Genomic DNA, 12,133 nt, shown 5'->3' with positions numbered 1-12,133 from the left:
AAAGTTGCAATAAGTCATCTAATTCATTAGCTAGATCCTAAAATAGTTTTAGGAAGGAGAAATCACTGTTAAAAGAGAAAATATGGCTTAATAAAGCTTCCATAGCCTTTTAAATATCTCTGTTCCATACTGATTTTGAATATCTGAGCTATGGTATACAATCAAAGCAGTAAAAAATGACATTTGAAACTGTGTTCTTTGGAATGTTCATCAGTTTGTCCTAAAGAGCTAGAGAATTGATTGAAAACCAATCAGTTGTCCATACTATCTGACTGTTCCTATTATTACAATGGTAAATGCATTTTATGGTCTGGTTCAACTCTTTCGATGGCCAAATCAGGGTATTTGCATGTGTTATGATTAATGATTAATCTGCATTGGCCACACATTGGTAAATAGGTATTTTATATACCATATGGTCAAATATAACTTGAATTTCCCTCCAAATTATGACTCTGGAAGGAGGAAGTTGTATTACACTCAAATCTCTTCAAAACCTCTTATACGATCATTATTTTATTTTAAACAAAAGAATACTATTTAAGAGAGATACATTAGCTTAAAATGATCTCAATCAAGTCTAGCATCTAATGCATAGATGGGTTATCTGATGGAAATTCCCTAAAAAAAAAAAAGACAAATTTAGCAAAAGTTCACAATGCTTACACACAGGTTTTTTAAAAAAAATCATTAATTTTAAAAAGAATAGAATCACATGGTACAACATTCAAACTATTCAGAAGAGTAAAGAATAAAAAAAACCAAACCAAACACAAACAGAAACACCCCTCCCTTCCAGTCTTGTCCTCCGAACACCCAGTTCCCTTTCCTGGAGACAGTTGATATTATCATAAACATACCATTTCAAGAGATCTCTTTAAAAAACAGTATTGTGCAGGGCATGTCATAGTCATAGGATTAATAGAAACATCGGATGATTTAACGTCCTGAAAATGGGTTGTTTGGGCTTGGAACTGAACTTCTGGGGTATCTTACAAAGATTCCAAAAGTGCTGCATCACAAATATGTCAGATGGAAGTGAAGGATGTGTGCCAAGGACAGCTGTGTTGGAGGACATGAACTTCCACACTAAGGTAGTCCGTGTTTGAAAAGTTATGAATTGTGTACACTGAAATAATTCATTCACTTATTTACTAATCTGTATTGGAAACCTACCCATGTGTCAGGTACAGCAATAGGCATGAGAGATGATACTGTGAAAAAGAACGACATAGAAGCTAACTTTTCAGGGCAGTTGGCTAAATGATTAAGAAATTAGAAAGTAGGGGGTGCCTGACTGGCTCAGTTGGAAGAGCATATGCAACTCTTGATCTTGGGGTTGTGAGTTCGAGCCCCATGTTGGGTATAAAGATTACTTAAAAATAAAATCTTAAAAAAAAAAAAAAAAAGGAAAGGAAAAGAAACTTAGAAGGTATAATAAGTATCCCTGAAAATGGGCAAAAATATTAAAAATTCATAAAGGATTGCAAAATGACTCCTTAGTACAGCATTGCCACTATTTTTTTTAATTTTCTGAAGTTTATTTATTTTGAGAGAGAGAGAGAGAGAAAGAGAGAAAGCTTGAGTGGGGGAGGGGCAGAGAAAGAAGAGACAGCGAGAATCCCAAGCAGCCTCTGCCTTGACTGCAGTGAGCCTGGTGAGGCTTAAATTCATGTACCATGAGATTATGACCTGAGCTGAAGTCAGACACTTAGCCAACAAGCACCCCTTATCACTATTTTTTTTAAGATTTTTAAAAGTTTATTTATTTATTTATTTATTTATTTATTTAGGGAGCACAAGTGGGGGAGGGGCAGAGACAGAGGGAGAGAGAGAAAGAGAGAAAGAGAGAGAGAGAATCCTAAGCAGGGTCCACGTTATCAGTGTGGAGCCCTATGCAGGGCTCAAACCCACGAACTGTGAAATCATGACCTGAGCTGAAGTTGGACACCTCACCAACTAAACCACCCAGGTGCCCCCTTTATCACTATTTTTTAAACTAGGAAATATTCTTTTAGCTAAGTTGTCATTTTGATTAAATAGATGAGCCATCTAGCATGACTTCAATTGAGCTATTCTTTGTCCAAATCATTTACAGCTATTAAAATATTAGACATTATTATTATCCCAGTTTATATTCTCTCTCTCTGTACTTCCATAGTTACCTACACATTTCCATCAGAGATTTTATGACATTGTGCTATAATTTAGCTTCACCTTCTTTCTTTCCCTATATAATGGCATCCTTGAGAACAAGTGGTTTTATTTTCTCTTAGTATTTCCAGTTCTTATCATATAATAGATTGAATGAGTGAATAAAGGAATAATGATCCTAAAACTGGCAATATGGGTTTTGTGATCTCACCTATTCTCAAAGGATGTGTTTTCGCTATTCAGTCAAATTGCTTCTGGTCTCACCCTTCTTGGAATAGGCGATCCAAAGGGGATACCTCTTTATCTCATGACTAATGAGCCATCCAGTCTCCATTCATTGCTATGACTTTTTAAGTATACATTTGCAGAGGTTTCAAAAGCCATTTGGAAATGTAATTATCATGTTTTCCACCTACATAAATACATAAGGGATGGATTTATTTATGTGCTTAGGTATATAATACGTGTCCTGTTTTTTTTTTTTTTTTTCCCCTAGAATTTTCCCTTTTTCAGCACACATTTCTGGGGCAAAGAAGGTTATGCTATATTTTCAGTCACCGTCCATCAAAGGGAACCCAGAGAAAATGTGCATATACCCAAGAGCACCTTTCTCACAGGCCTTGGGTAATGACTCACTGTTGTTTACAAGAGGATTTTGCCTCATGTGAAACAGGTGTTGAAACATTTGGACAGCTCTGTAAAAATTTTAGTGAAATGCGGTGAGCGTTAATCATCAGCCTGCATATTTTTTAAAAGTACTTTTGGTCCTCCAAGCCACCTTCAACTTGCAGAGCGATCTTTTCTCATGTTCCCTTTGACCTATTGTCTCCTGTCTTGTAGCCTTCACTCATACGTCACCATACTACTGTACCCACCCATGCCTCTCACCACCACCCCCGCCCCCGATTTCACCAGCATACCTCCTTTCTAGTATTCATCTAGCTTCTAAAATTTCCCAACAACCTCCACCACTAAGTGAAAGTGAAGTGGCAATTTCTCCTGGTCCCTATGTCTGTCTGACATGCTGCCTCAGGTGTTTTCCTCTATACTGTACCACACTGCTTAGCGGATGACAGCAATGGGTAAGCAGGCAACAAGGAAACCCTTTACAAGATGAAAGTTATTACTGTGAAAAGCCTCTGGACCAACCCCAGCTTACATTGCTGCAGTATGTAACTACAAAAATCGGTTTGAAGAACATAAATACTAGTATGGTTTCACAGTGTTGCCTGGAAGCATAAAAATTTTCCCACTTCCCACCTTAATTATCTTACCCTTTTTACATATTTATTGTACACTGCCCAAACTCCTCCTTCTCCTCCTCCTCCCCCTCCCCCTCCCTCTTCCCCTCCCCTCCTCGTCGTCGTCGTCGTCCTCCTCCTCCTCCTCCTCCTCCTCCTCCTCCTCCTCCTCCTCCTTCTTCTTCTTCTTCTTCTTCTTCTTCTTCTTCTTCTTCTTCTTCTTCTTCTTCTTCTTCTTCACCGTCGTCATCGTCGTCGTCATGTTAAAAGATGATATTAAGAAGGGAGATGCAAGAAATACCAAATCTTTTTACTTCAGAAGGTGACCAAAAATCAATAAATCCTTTACTTTGAGCTCTGCAAGTCTTCCAAAAGCAGTTGAAAAATTTGCAACTGATGGCTCTCTGGGAGATATTTTTAGCAATTTTGATGCTGTTAAATCACCTGGGAGGAGGAACACAATGGTCCATCTGGTCCATCTGCACTCTAGACCTAGCATGATGTTTTAAGTATCATGACCTCAACAACAGTTAGAAACTCATCCTAATCTAGCTCCATCTTCCACAGCAAAGACTAAATCTTCATAGTAAATAAGAATGAAGCAAAGAATAAAAAAATGCATCAACTAGAATTTATGCCTTTTGTAATTATCTAACTTAACTGTATAAATACACTGAAGATAAATCATGTAATCAAGGCCTCAGTACCCTGTGTACATTGTTGTTTCATATTAACAAGTAAGAAAATTTCATAGACCATTCTCCCCCCAAAATTTATGTTTTGTTAGCTTCTGCCTGGCTATTTGCTTGAGGGTGATGTGGTTGATTGTTTTTCCATTTGGCATTAAAGTCCATTACCCTCCCTAGCTCTTCCTATGAGATATCTCCTGTCATATGAGAGATCCTTCTCCTCCTCCTCCCATAAATTATAACTTTTGAAGTGCTCCTAGAATTAGTCTTAGGACTCCTTCTATGTCTAGATAATCTCACCCAGTCTTGTGGATTTACATATCATCTAGAAGCTGATGGTTCCCAAATTTATACTCCTAGTCTCACCCTCTCTCCTGAACTCCAGACTCAGAACCAACTGCCTGTTCAACATCTCCTCTTGCTCTTCTTGTGGGTCTAATAGGCACTCCAAATTTATCATCTTCAAAATCAAATTCTTGATTCCTCCTCTAAAATCTGCTCCTTCCTCAGTGTTCCCCATCTCCATCAATGGCAGTTCTATGTTTCCACTTGCTCAAGCACAAACCTTGCCATCCTCCTTGACTTTTATTATTCTATCACATAGTTTCTATACCAACCATCAGCAAGTCTTGTTGGCTCAATCTTCACAGTATCTCTAGACCAGATTCCCTCACCTCTGCTTCTTACCTTCTGAGACCTCCTTGCAGTACTGAGACAGACGTTACAACCCTGCAGTATGTAGTTCTGTCTTCACCAGAAAGATGATTGCATTTGTGAAATGCAAGTCTTTGAAAATGGAGGTAAAATTCTCCTAGGTTATCTCAATCAACTCTGATATTGAGAACAACTTAAAAAGTTAGATAAAATATATTTTAAGTTTTAAAAAGAATCCAAAAGCTAACAAGACAGTAATGAATTACAAGGCCAAAGTATGCAGGAAATGAGAACCCAGAGAGATTAACCCAGTATCCAAGGCTGATTTGGCCAATAGAGAATTTACCAATTTGAAGGAAAGAGCTGTGGAACTGAGCTGAAGTTTTGATAGCCTCATGGGACAAGGCTGACTGAAAAAAGATTAATAAATGATATGACCATGTACAGGGAAAATACTCCCAAAGTCTAAAGGTATATTTTTGGAATTAATAAAAACCCAATTTATTTATGTATATAAACAAGAAACAATAAATAAAACAAAAACACTTTTATAATATATAAAAATACGCAGTAGCAAGGAACAAATCTAACAAAAGGTAGAAAGACCTCTGTGGAGAAAGTTATAAAAAATTTTTTTGAACATCATTAAGATTTAAATACATGAAGAGTTGCACTAAGTTTATGAATTAGAAGAGTCAATATTATGTAGATGTCAGTTTTTCCCAAACTGACTTATAGACAAAAATGAAAATGTTAGTTTTATTTTTAACATCTCAAGTTGATTCTAAAGTTTATACAAGCTAAGAATAATTGAAACATGTGAAAAGAAAAAAAATATGAAGAAATTTTCTACCAGATTTTTTTCTACCAGATATTAAGAATTCTCACAAATCTATTGTAATTTAAGATAGTGTGATTTTTGTTCCAAAGGTACATACATTGACCATTGTGTGCAGAATAGATAACATTCAAATAGAGTAACCCATGTGTGGGAATTTGATATCAGACATGAGTCACTCAGGATATCAGTGAGAAAAGGACAATCAGTCTCTTAGGTCTAGTTTCCCAGAAGCAGACACTAAGATGAGGTTTCGTGTCCAAAAGAATGGGCATGACTTCACAAGGGAACACAGGGTATAAGTTATACCTTAGGATTGTCCCCAAAAAGGCAAGGGATCTGGGCTCTCATACTCTGTCATTCTCAGTCACCAGTTAAGGGCCATCCTGGGGCCATGTAAATTTCTAGGCACTTTCAATTCTCTCTGGGTGTATAGACAGAATGGTCTCCAGTAGTCCAAGGACAGTCTTCTATAAAAGAGCTGCAATATTACCTGATGGAAGCAAAACCCTACCTGCTCCAAATTTTTAAAAATCATGTAGGGTGATATGAATGGAGTAGCAACATTATTTAATACAGAGAGACTTCAATAACCTATGCTCAGATCATTGGATACTGATAATAAAAAACTGAAATAACACAAAAAACACAAAAAATGAACTGAAATAGGTTAAGACCAATTAGAAGGTCAAAAATTTTTTATAATATAATCAGTATAGTATATTCTTTATTATTTAAGATATCCTTCCTCAATTCTTTAATAGAAAAGATATTCTTTATTAAAGAATTGAGGAAGGATATCTCAAAGAATATATTAAGAATATAAATAACAAAGGAAAAGATTAATAAATTTGACTACATTAAAACAAAAAGTTTCTGTACACCAAAAGACATCATTAAAAGAGTAAAAAAGTAAGTAATCAGTGCAAGAAGCTACATTCAACATATATGCCTAGCAAAGGATTAGTGTCCAGAATATATAAAGAACTGCTATAAACTGACATAAGAAAAAGAGACAAGCTAATAAAAAGAAAATAGTTGAATGGGCACATGACAAAGGAAAAAATTCAAATGGCAAATAAACATGTGAAAAAGGTGCTCAGCTTCCTTACTTACAGGGAAAAAGCATGCTAACACCCAGATGAAATACCACCACACAGCCATCAGATTTGCAGCAATGAAAAAGTCTGAGAATAGCAAGTGTTGGCTAGGATATGGAGCAACTACAATTCTTATTCACTGCTCATAGGAGTGTCTGTTGGTATAATCACTTTGGAATATAGCTTGGTATTATCTAATTGAGTGGAATATAACATGTGTACTTTGTGACCTCACAATCCCACACTTAGGTATATCCTCCAGAGAAATGTAAGTACAGACCAGAGTCTCCAGACAAGAATATCCATAGCAGCATTTGCTGGTAATAGCCCCAAACTGGGGCTATCAACCCAACATCAAACTCTGATAGATCATTTATTTTGGTATGTGAACACAATGGAAATGAATGAGCCACATCTGCTTATCACAAAATGAAAGTGTTCAAAAAAATAATGTTGAGTGCAAGCATCCAGAAACACGAGAAGACTTCAAGTGTGATGCCATTTCTATAAAGTTCAAATCATTGTAGACTCAGCAGTATTGTTTAGAGATGCACATGTAAATGGTCAAAGTATAAAGGAAAGGGAAGAAATACTCTCACAGAAGATAAACAGTTAGCTAAAGAGAGGAGAGCTTCATGATGAGGAAGGAGCGTAAGAAAAATTTGTATAGTCTACATTCTTCTGTATGTTACAGTTTACACTTAGAGAGTTAAGAGGAAATATGCAAGACAGTGCTGGTTTAAGCAAAGTGAGGTGGGAGGATGTGAAGAACAGATTGAAGCATAACACATCTCAGTGCAGACAACTCTGGTTAGCTGTTTTAACTAATGAACCTCAGCTAATGAGTCCCCAGAGGCACCTTAATTGAAAAGGCCTTCCCTATGCCTCAAAACATCTTAACACTAAACTATATTCAGTTTTGGGAATAATGGTTAAATCCCTGTTTTCCAGTTTGTTTATCATCATTGCCATCATCTCCATCATCACCACCACCATCATCATCATCATCATCATCATCATCATCATCACCATCTCTCATCAGAAAAGATTCTCTTCTGGATAGCAGTAATTACAGATTAGAAGTAAACCTGACTATAAAACACCCCTGGGCTATCCCTTTCCTGGGGCGGGGGGGGGGGGGGGGTGAGAAACGCTACAGGGACTTAGTAAAGAAACTTCATTAGTAAGAATTTATCCACATGTTATTTCTTGATCTTAGGTCATCACTTGCACCTGTTGAGTAAGTTGATATACACATGAATGTTAATATTATGTGTTTTGTATTTCTAAATTCCTAAGGTTGGGGAAAATTTGTTCAATTTCTTTCTGCACTACTTAACAGAGGATAGCTGGGTACATCAAAAAAATTCCTGAGTCTAAATTAATTTTTACTCCCAAATAATGCATTTGCTTAGAGGCCAACCAATAAAATCCCCAGTAGGAGATATCTAGTGGTCATTGGCAATAGCCAATTTGGCTGCTTGGTGTGTGGTTTTGCAGAAGGAAGTCCTCACATTGTCAGTATATAAACCATGTGCTAACCTCAAGTAGTCAAAAATGGCCAGTGTCAAATAACTGAATCTGTTTACATTTGTGTGGCTACAAATGGCCATTCATTAATTTAACTAATAATTGAATGTGTAATTTTATAGTTATTTACAAGAAGAACACACACACTTTCATACCACTGGTGAACAATTCAGGGAACTGTCTCTGGTTTCCTCCCTTTGGGAAATATGTAAAACTCATGTGTGGCTCCTAATTTTGAAAACAAACCAACAAAAACTACTTCCAGGAAGATACAAAAAAATGTTTGCTCTTGTTTTTCCGTTGACATACTGGCCCAGATTTCTCGCACATTTGAAGCACTGGCCAATAGTTTACCTGTCATCCTGATAGTTGCCTGAGGCTTCCCAGTGTCCATGCTTTTTCTCCCATCTTAACTTTTTCTCACCTTTTCCTGACGGTTCTGAATCTTACTAATCCTTCAATGCTCAAGCCAAACGTCTTCTAATCCATGAAGACTTCTTTTGTCCCATCAGTTGGAAATTACCCATTCTCTTCCTCATTTCCACACACTTTGCCTCTCATATAACATCCATCACTTTTATCTTATATCTACCCTATTAGATGGTAAAGGCCCATGAAGGCAATGGCCATGTCTTTTTCAGTCTGATCCTCCAAGTATCTCATACATATTAAATGCTATGACTAAATTGTAACCAGTGGAATTTTTGTCATTTTAGCAGAAATGCTTAAAGTTAAAATGTAGTATATTAGAAATATAATCCTTGGAGTTCTCTTTACCTTTTTTTTTTAAGACTATTTTTCTAGGGAAGTTTGCAGGTTCACAGCAAAATTGAGGGGAAGGTACAGAGATTTCCTACAGCCTCCCCTATTATCAACATTCCTCACTAGAGTGGTACATTTGTTACAATTGATGAAACTACATTGGTTCATCATTATCACTCAAAGTTCATAGTTTACATGCTGATATACTCTTGGTGTTGTACATTCTTGGACAAAAATATAATACATCCATCAACCACTTCAGTATCATACAGAGCATTTTCACTGCCCTAAAAATTCTGTGTGTTTCATTTATTCATCCATTCCCAACACCCTGTAACCACTGATCTTTTTCTGTCTTCATAGTTTTGCCTTTTCCACAATATCACATAATCATATAGTATTTAGCCTTTTAAGATAGGCTTCTTTCACATAGTAATATGCATTTAAGGTTTCTCCTCATCTTTTCCTAACTTGATAGCTCAGTTCTTTTTAGCACCAGGTAATATTCCCCTGCCTGGATACACCACAATTTATTTGTTCATTCATTTACTGAAGGATATCTCAGTTGCTTCCAAGTCTTGACAATTGTGAATAAAGCTGCTATAAACATCCATGAGCAGGTTTTTGAGTAAACATAAATTTTCACCTCCCTTGGGTAAATACCAAAGAGTACGATTGCTGGATGATATGGTAAGAGTATGCCTAGTTTTATAAGAAACTGCCAAACTGTCTTCCAAAGTGGCTGTACCATTTTGCATTCCTACCAGCAATGAATGAGAGTTTCTATCGCTCCACATCCTTGCCAGCATTTGGCATTGTCAGGGTTCTGGATTTTGGCCAATTTAAAAGGTTTGTAATGCTATCTCATTGTTGTTTGATTTGCATTTCTTTGATGACATCTGATGTCATCTTATCTTTTTCTCTTCTCACTTAGAGGAAGAAGCTAACACCCGCTGAGGATCTGGCTTATGCCAAATATTGTGGTAAGTGCTTTACACGTATTACATCAATACCTCCCAAAAATAACAGTACTTTACAGGTGATAAAACTGAGGCTGAAAGACATTACATTATTTTCCCAGACTCACAAGCAAATAAGTAGGAAATCAATACTAAATCCAGCTTTCTTGAATTCCAAATGCTGATAGACATTTCTTAGTCAAGTACATTTGATTGCTTTTATCAGAGACTCCTCTTATTTATAGGAGCAAGAAGAGTTTATTGTAAAGATGAATTTGAAGTTGTTAGAAGGATATGCTTATGAAAGTTCAAAACATGAGGTGTTTTTAAAAAAATGTTTATTTATTTATTTGTCAGAGAGAGAGAGCATGCACATGGGAGGAGGAGAGAGAGAGGAGAGAGAGAATCCCAAGCAGGTTCCACACTGTCAGTGCAGAGCCACATGCAGGGCTCAATCACATGAGCCCTGAGATCATAACCTGAGCCCAAACCAAGAGTTGACCACTTAACCAACTGAGCCACCCAGGTGCCCCTAAAACATGAGGTTTTAGAGAGCTGGGCATTGTCACTGAAACTGGAGCCAAAGTGACTCATGGAAAATGTGTTGTTGGGTTCATCATTTGCACATTGTCATGCCTCTGGCGACACAGTTCAGCCACTTGGTGAGGTCCCTTGTTTCTGTACTGTATACACTGGCTTTCTCTACTTAATCACTTTCTTCTCCATAGGACTTTGGCTCACATGTCACTTTGGCTTACCACACATGTGAGACTTGCCTCTCCCTCATGACATCTTCTCTTGAACTTTCTCTTCAATGGACAAACACGTTTTGAACTTCTTATTGCTTAATTCAAATTCTATAGACAGATCTGATAAAAAAAATAGTTCTTTTTGAATGAGGCTGTGAAAATTAGGTAAGAGGTATGTTTAAAGATTTGTCACCCTGGGGCATGACAGACCTGTGCGAGGTGCTGGTATAGATGTGAGCAGGTTATCCATAATAGTCATCTCCAGCCTAATTCCCAAATAAAGATATCCAGTCCAGATTTGTTTCTGAGCTCCAGATCTTATTTTATATGCCTTATTGGACCTCTTCTCTTATGTGTTACAGAGATAATTGAATAGAATTCAGTTTAAGACTGAATTCATTATGGTATCACCAAAACCCCCCACTCTATCCTTTGTTCTCTAGCTTGGCTCCAGAACAGCCTCAGGCTTTGTAAGAAGTGGTCATTTTTCAGACACCATTACTGTCTAAATGGGAATGTCATTGTTAATGTTCATAAGGCACCAGGACAAATACTCAGTGAGACATTGTTGTTAGATACTTTTAAATTAGATGATCAATATATTCAGATGAAATGAAATATAGAATACTTTAACAACCACCTGTTTTTCACTAAGTAGAAATACAAAGTTTATGGCTTATAAAAATGTAATTGGGAAAGTATTTTTAGAACAATTTTGAAATAAATTCTATTCAAGAAACTTGGGTTTTTTTTTTCAGTTGGATGTTGCATATTAGCTCATTAGCTCTCTTGAAAATTAAGTGTAAATGAAGGCACACACAATGCTAATGAAAAGGATTAATGCTCTATACCATATGAAATTTTTGCATAAAATTATAGTTGTGAAAACTATTTATATTGAGAATGAGTCACTGACAGTTCCAAGAGTTTTTCAGCTAAAGACAACACTGAAGATTTGTAAATTAACATTAGCATTAGCAAGTAAACTATGAATATTTTATTCTTGAAAACAACCATTCAACAACCGAGGATAGAAAATGTGTCCATGTACCTTTTAGAGATATGGATTTTTTTATTTTTATCTAGTACATTCTGGAATAGATGTGCACCTTGAATTGTGCCCACTACATTCAATGGGAAAAATTCAGCATGCCTATCCAAGGTCAATATTTGCTAAGTAGAGTCAAAATTTTCATTACTTTTTGCTTGAAGTTTTTGAAAGCAATGTGGTTTACATGGGATTTTGGGAAAGTTGAAAATGTAAGAGATTCACTTTAGAACTAATTTTTGTTGACCTAAGTCAAATAAAATCACAGTCTAAAAATGTCAAAATAGAGATAAAGCTACCACAAAGAATCGAGATTGATTCTGAAACCAGACAAAATGGCAGCATCACTCAGAAGGAGCATTCAGAAGAGACAGTGTGAAGTTGGGCATTAAATCTTGAGTGTGTTTAT

At 36.5% G+C, this 12,133-nt stretch overlaps 1 long non-coding RNA gene across 1 annotated transcript in view; it reads left to right on the top strand.

Annotated features, from left to right (window-relative positions):
- Positions 1-7,754, top strand: part of LOC147579954 (uncharacterized) — a 72,874-nt gene extending 65,120 nt beyond the window's left edge. The window contains exon 3 of the long non-coding RNA XR_015251853.1: positions 7,628-7,754. This is a non-coding gene — a long non-coding RNA (uncharacterized LOC147579954). The remainder of the gene's footprint in view (positions 1-7,627) is intronic.
- The last annotated feature ends 4,379 nt before the right edge of the window (positions 7,755-12,133 follow it).

This window comes from Puma concolor, chromosome B3, assembly GCF_028749965.1.
Source record: "Puma concolor isolate L17-30 chromosome B3, mPumCon1.1.hap2, whole genome shotgun sequence".
In the NCBI taxonomy this organism is placed as follows: Eukaryota; Metazoa; Chordata; class Mammalia; order Carnivora; family Felidae; genus Puma; species Puma concolor.
This window is presented reverse-complemented; position numbering and strand designations above follow the sequence as displayed.